Consider the following 7263-nt stretch of genomic DNA (forward strand, 5'->3'; position numbering starts at 1 on the left):
TGGTGGAGTCTCCTTCTTTGGAGGTCTTTAAGCAGAGGCTTGACAGCCATATGTCAAGAATGCTTTGATGGTGTTTCCTGCTTGGCAGGGGGTTGGACTGGATGGCCCTTGTGGTCTCTTCCAACTCTATGATTCTATGATTCTATGAGTATAGCCACAAGGCAGCAGTGGTTTAGGACCAGGGTTTTCCTTCTTCTAGATGGGCCACCTTCCCAGGTGGATGAGCCTCATCTGCCCCTCCTTTCCCTCTACAGCATTTGCCTTCTTGACCATTGGACCCACTTTTGGTCTTGCCCACTCAATCTTCACAAGCAGGGGACATTTCTAACTAATGGAGCATTTGAGACCCATTGGCTACCCTTCCATGGTTTAACAGGCCAGTCAAAGCCATTTCCTGGGATATGACCACTGTAATGTGCTGACAGCTTCCAGGAGTCACAGGTGAGAGCTGAAAGCAGGGTAGGCGCTGAAGGTGGACAAACATCCCCAGAAGGAGCTCAACTACCCCTCCCCTAACACTCCATTATGAATTATACCTTATTCCAGAAAATCACACTGCCATAACAGTCAACAGGTTGCTATGCAATATTGATTACCTCCCACAAAACTGTGATATAGCTCATTATTAAACAAGCATCGTCAGACCAATCTTATATCTAATCTCTGATTTAGGTGTCATTTCTGCATGATCTTATTGCTGGCAAATAAAAGAAGTCAATAAGTGCACCAACAACATTTCTTAAGTGTCAGCGAGTGCAGTGTGTACTCAACACCCTGATGATTTCAACAGGGCTTGTGTGGGGAGGTCAAAAGGCTGTGCAGATAATCTTAACAGTAATCTTTATTTGAGTAATATTATCATTCAACAGAGGCTATGGGCTATATACAATGCTGGCATTCACCCACAGGTCTCTATCAGCAAATGTTCATGATGTGAGAGGCTGGGGAGGGTTAAGGTAGGTCACTGAAAATATGAAAGCAATTTAAAATAGTCCTGCAGTGAGCTTTGTCTATGTGTACAAGTTCCCAACAAGATTGGCAGGTTGGTGTGGTTTTATTTTTTAAAGGCCTTGTGAGCCAAGACTGGCTGAAGGTTCCCCACCCCCACCTTAGAGAATTGTCCTCGGTAAGGTAGGACACCTGGGCACCCTCTCTTTAATAAACATTTTTATTAGATTTTCCATTTTAAACATCTAATCCATTTTCAAATTATACAAATATCAATTAAACAATCCAAATCTTCTGCCGATTTATACAAATTTAAATGTGACTTCCCATACTTCAAACTCATAAAGTCTATTCCTCTTATATTCACTGCTTTCTAATCAATCAAGTCCAGATCTTATCCAATAGTTTATTAAAATCCTTCTATCTTCTTTCAAGCCCCTGATTTTTTTCAAGCAAGCGAGTTTGACAAAACATACATGTTTCTGTGTGAAATTATGCCTATGATTCCTCTATAAATTAACACTCTCTCTTTGCACGCTGGTATCTTGCCAAGTCCGTCCAGAATCCAAAGATCCTTCTCACAGCCAGCCGCAGCCATCTTAGAGCATAAATCAAATCTTTCCTGTGATGTTTCCTCCAGGTCTCCCCAGATTGCTACTACATATAGCCTTTCCAGGGGGAGAGCTGCCAGATCAAACCTATAAACACACATCTAATGTCTTATTTATGGCTCTCTCCCCCCTTTGACAAATATGTAGCCGGCTTTGTCTCCACTATGGCGGACTCTAATTTATAGCTGCGTCATAACTCAGAAGTTCCTTGACAAGTTTCCAGCCGCTAATGAGATAGCTTCTCTTTAATGTCCACATCTTGAGGAATCTTTAGCCACATTCTGAGCGAATCCACAAGTACATACTTTGATTCTTTATGTTTTCAATTCACACAGTTTATATATTTAATAAAACTATATTCCATAAATTTCCCACTTTCCACTCTCGCTTGCTATGTAAATATTGTTCACGGTTCTTCAGGCAGGAGTTTTGTTGAGTAGATTATGAAGCACAATAAAACAAAGTTATAAAGTTCTCGCTCCCCCCTCAGTTCCACTACATACCCTTTTCAACTCTTCATTCCTCTGTTATCTTTTGTTTTCTCAGTGGCTGAGTTTATCAGAATAAATATTCTTTCCTTGTCTGAAGCATGTCCACGACTTATACCCAATCTTTCTCTTGCCATGGAGCCTGTTTTCGCTCGTAGAGGTGGCGTTTGGGGGATCCAAACTTCCACAGGGGCTTTCCACCCAGAGCCCCCAGCTTCTTCCTCCTTCCAAATTCGATGCTAGTAGTGGGCAACTGCGGGTGAGACTGCATCTCCCCATACCCTGGGGAGACTTCGGGAGGCTACAGCCTCTGTTACCCTGCTAAAATATATAAATGTGTGATGGGCTGTGCATTATTTGGAAGAGTTCAATCCACCCTGGGCTAAATTGTGTTGCTTAACAGGCAGATGCCATGGTCTAACAGCCACCTCCAGCATTTCAAAGAATGCGGGGGATGTTCAAGGTGTTGAAGCCACACAAGAATTTGCAACTACAAGAAGTTATGCTTCCTTTTAAGATGGGGTTGTTAGTGCCTTGAGCCACATTTTGGAGGATGCATTCTATGCCAAGGTCTAGCAGGGGCAAACCAGGCCTGGAAAGAGCACCTGCTGTGCATGCAGAAGGTCTCGGGTTCCATGCCCAGCACCTGCAGGTGAGGCTGGGAGAGCCTCTGGCCTGAAACTCTGCCGAGCTGCTGCCAGTCAGTGCAGACAATACAACGGGCAGCTTCTTATGTTATTATATAATTATCCTTCCCTTTATATACCTACAGTTTTACAAGAGAAAGGCAATTTAAATAAGTAGGGGCACTATTCTTCAGCAGGCAAGGCGGCCGAGCTTCAGTGTCTGGCTCTTCATTGCTGCCAGCAAATATGACTGACAGCAGTTTGGGGCTTCTACTATACAACCTTTTTCAGCCGTGGGCTGGTCCACCATCCTTCAGACCATGTGGTGGGTCAGACTTTTTTTTTGGGGGGGGGGGAGATGAACGAATTCCTTTGCCCCACAAATAACCCGGAGATGCATTTTAAATAAAATGACACATTCTATTTATGTAAAAACACGCTGATTCCTGGACTGTCTGTGGGCTGGATTTTTTAAAAAAATAATTTTTATTGGTTTTTATACAAAGAAGACAAACATAACATAGAATGTAGACTCTGTCCCTTCAATTTCCCTCCACCCACAAGACCACTTCCGCCACCAGTAGTACCCGTGAGCGTTGGGAACCAAAGGGGTCCATTTTTGGCTGGGTTTGACCTCCCCCCTCCTTCCTCCCCCCTCATCCCCTCCCTGCCACTGAGAGGACAGGGATGGAGGTTCTCTGAGGCTTGGTTTTCCCCCAGTTGATTCTTCAGCATAACAATCCAATTTAACAAAAAACAACAACAAAAAGACAATAAATAAGAAAAAAGAAAAAGAAAAAAAGGAAAAAGAAAAGGAAAAGGAAAAAAAGAACTATAAATTCCCGAATCTTAATTTCTTAACATTGTAATTGTGACTTCCTCAAATCTCTTCCTCCTGGTTTTCCTAACTTCTCTAATTAATTATGGCGGGTTTTCTACTCTAATTCAAAATCTTATTCTTACCCTATTAACTTAATCCTCCTCCTTCTTCGTGCCGGCCTCCCACGAGCCCTCTTCTGCCACAAGAGGGACTCGCGGGGCCCGGCACTTCAAAGGTTCCATTTTTTGTGTCTGGGTTTCCCTCTACCCCCTCCCCTCCCCCCGGTGCACCCCCTGCCACTGGGTGCCACCGAGTAAAGAGAGAGAGACAGGCAGCTCTCTACTCAAACACCTATCTAAACACAAACTTTTTCATATTAATCCAAAAATTCTTTCCTCAGCCCATCTTCAAACTCCCTCCAGAAAGGTCAACACTCTCCTTCCCCCCTCCCGATATCTTTTCCCCCAATTGGATCAGCATTCCTTAAGCAAGCCAAGATGTCAGAAACCGTCATTCAAAAACCAAAAAGCCTTTAAGCTAGAATTCTCACCCCACACCAGTTCTTTCCCCCTTGCAACTCCAGACCCCTATTCCCCACTCCCCCTGCCTTTCCTCTCCCACAATGACATAACTCCCCACTTCAGTCCCTCCAGGTTCCTTCTTTCCATTAATCTTCATTTCAGTTTGCTTCTCCTTGTCACTCTGTTCTTCTTTTTCAAATCCTTGTTTTACCTCATCCGCAAAGTATTTTTTATGGTCCAGATCACCTTCTTCTTTGTCATCAAATTGTTGCTCCTCATACTCTGTCTCAGAGTCAAAATTATCAGAGTCAAAATTATCCAAATCCTGATCTTGAACCTCATTTTCTAATAATGATCCATTAGGACGTTGTCGTTCCTTGTAAATGTCCTCCCATATTTGTAGATAATTCAGCACAGCCACCTGGAAGGCTTGAGAATACTTTGTTTTCATAGTTCTCTTAACCGCAGACAGGCAGAAGATAGAGGGCAAAGGGTGCTGGAAAATTCCTTGCTTTTACACGGTCGGCTCCATCTTGGCTGATCTTCTCTTTTGTCTTTAACTCCATCAAAAATCCAGTCCCAATTCCAAATTTTTACTTCCACAGCAACTCAATAGATTTCATTAGTCTTTTAGCAACTTGACAGCTTTTGACAGCTTTTGACAGCTGTCAAAATACTTTCTCCTTATTAATGCTGAACCTCAAGGGGTGCCGGACTCGGGAGCTGAGAAGGGTTGAAAAAGTCTTTCTTTCTCTCAGGTTCACAATCCAAAAACTTTTTTCCTTTTTCGGCTTGAGGATATTTAATGCGCCTCCCAATTAACCAATAGGAAGAGATCGACTTCCGTTTTTTTTTTTTTAAAAAAATCTCTCCTATTTTTGAGATTAATTTTTTAAAAGTCCAAATGTAAATTTCACTTACTTTGTATAAGTCTCTTATTTTTTTTGGAAGAATCCGCCGTTTGCCGGGTGAAGACTCAGAGCTTCGCCTCTCGGAGGTAAAATGGATCCCAAAATGGCTCCCGCGACTCCACTCCGCTGGCTCTCAATCGCTCTACTGCGCTCTCGGGCAGCAGAGGATTCGCGGAACGGAGCAGCTGCTGGGTCGTGAGTCACCGGGACGCTCTTCCCGGTGCTTTTGTGGGGAGTCCGCTCGCCTTGCGGGCTTCCCCCCCCCTCCGAGAGGCCAGGGACTTTGGAGCACAAAGTCCCTGCGTCCTCCTTCCTCGGCGCGACGGACCGGAAGCCTGTCTGTGGGCTGGATTTAGAAGGCAATTGGGCCGGATTAGTTTGCCTACCCATGTACTATACAGTACAACCTACTGTATCACAAAAACCATGAAATAGGTGTTGTACTAATGGGATTAAGGCTTGAGCTGGGTGATTTCAAGGTCCCTTCCATACCAGCTATTTCTATAGATGAGAGACTGAAATCACTGCTCAAGGGTTTGGTTAAGTAAATAGTCTGCTGGGAATCCCTTTGTTATGTCAGCTTGGGGCAATATGTTGCCATAAACTGAATAGCTGGAGGTGCTTCTGGAGGACCAATGTGGCAAAAGAGGGCATGTTATTCTCTCCTCTTCTCTGGTTGGACATGATGTAACCAGGCTCTCTGTGACACCAAGTCAAAGAGAGAGAGAGAGAGAGAGAGAGAGAGAGAGAGAGAGAGAGAGAGAGAGAGATTTAGTCCCTGGAAGATAACAGCATTCGGGGGCTGTTTGTGTCCCCCTATAAACCTGTTGGGGAAGCAATGAACTTTGGAAAACCTGTTGGAATCAAGCTACATCTCTACTTATGCTCAGCCTATACTACAAGTACATAAACCACAGTATCACAAAACACCAAAGTCTCCAGTGGCTTAATTCCCAAAGAAGCTGAATATGGGTGCTGCTGTAAGAAGGTTGACCTTCTTACAATGCTGAGAAGAGGGTATAGAATATAGAGTGTGTGTGAAACAAGTTTTACAGCCAGTGTGGTGCAGTGGTTAAGAGTGGTAGACTCGTAATCTGGGGAACCGGGTTCGCGTCTCCTCTCCTCTGCATGCAGCTGCTGGGTGATCTTGGGCTAGTCACACTTCTCTGAAGTCTCTCAGCCCCACCCACCTCACAGAGTGTTTGTTGTGGGGGAGGAAGGGAAAGGAGACTCCTTCAGGTAGTGATAAAGCAGGATTTCAAATCCAAACTCTTCTTTACTACAATTTATTCCACTAAGTAAACTTCAGTGTGGACTTTCTCAAAGTAATTGGGGACATTATTTTATGACCATTTACAAGTTACATATAAGAATGAGTCTCAAGCTCAGTGAGTTCACTCTTATCAGCAAGCTAGGAAAAAAAAAGCTCTTCTGGTAAACCAAGTTCCCAGTCCAAATCTCAAGGTAATTTCTTTTTTATTTCATACAAAATAAGAGAGTTGGATTCTTTTCAATCAGCACCCTAACAACCTTGGATTATTGTTTAGCTATCATGTTAGAAGGAGATGGCCAGGCTGATCTGAACAGCAAAGATATACCATGAAGCTTCATTTACAGTCTAGTGCATATTTTCCCCCAGCAATGCAGAATGTTATTACCACAAAAATGAAGATTAAAGGCCCAACTGACTGGTGGGGGTTGAACCCCGAAGCAACTTGAGGTCAGAACAATATACAATGGCCAATTCATTGCAGTGCTGGGATGCAGCAGGGACTCACCGGATGGAGTGGAGCTGATACATCAACTTCCTGGCCGGTGGGTCGCTATTGCTTACCAGAGCAAGAGGAGCCAAGCAGCAAGTGCAAACCCATGGCAGGAGTCCCAGATTGGCTCTGCTAGTGCATTTGCAACACACTGGCCGGCCTGCCACCCCCAGCCCCCCCCCCCCACCTCCTGGAAAGATTTCATGGTAGCTCTGCCCACCTGGTGAGCTGCTTCTGCATGGCCGTTTTCAGAGAGAGTTACTTAGCCCTTCCACATCCATTGATTCTCTCCAGAATCCTCCCCTCAAGACTTTCCTCTTTAGCTGAGCTTATTTTACAGTGCCAAGGGAGGAGTAGCACTGCAATGGGATCCCAGCCACCAGGCTGGGTCTGGTCTATTCTGGTCTATTGCTCAAACCTGGTGACCAAGCAAGCAGGAACAATATCTAGCTGGCATGGAAACAGGACCCACAGTGGAAGCTTATTGATGCTGGAGGGGCACCAAAGCCAAGCTGAGGGAGCAGCCAATAGCAGGAAATAGACTAGAAACCAGAGCCAAGTAATGCTGACCAACA

The sequence above is a fragment of the Zootoca vivipara genome, chromosome 11 (genome assembly GCF_963506605.1).
Source record: "Zootoca vivipara chromosome 11, rZooViv1.1, whole genome shotgun sequence".
NCBI lineage: Eukaryota > Metazoa > Chordata > Lepidosauria > Squamata > Lacertidae > Zootoca > Zootoca vivipara.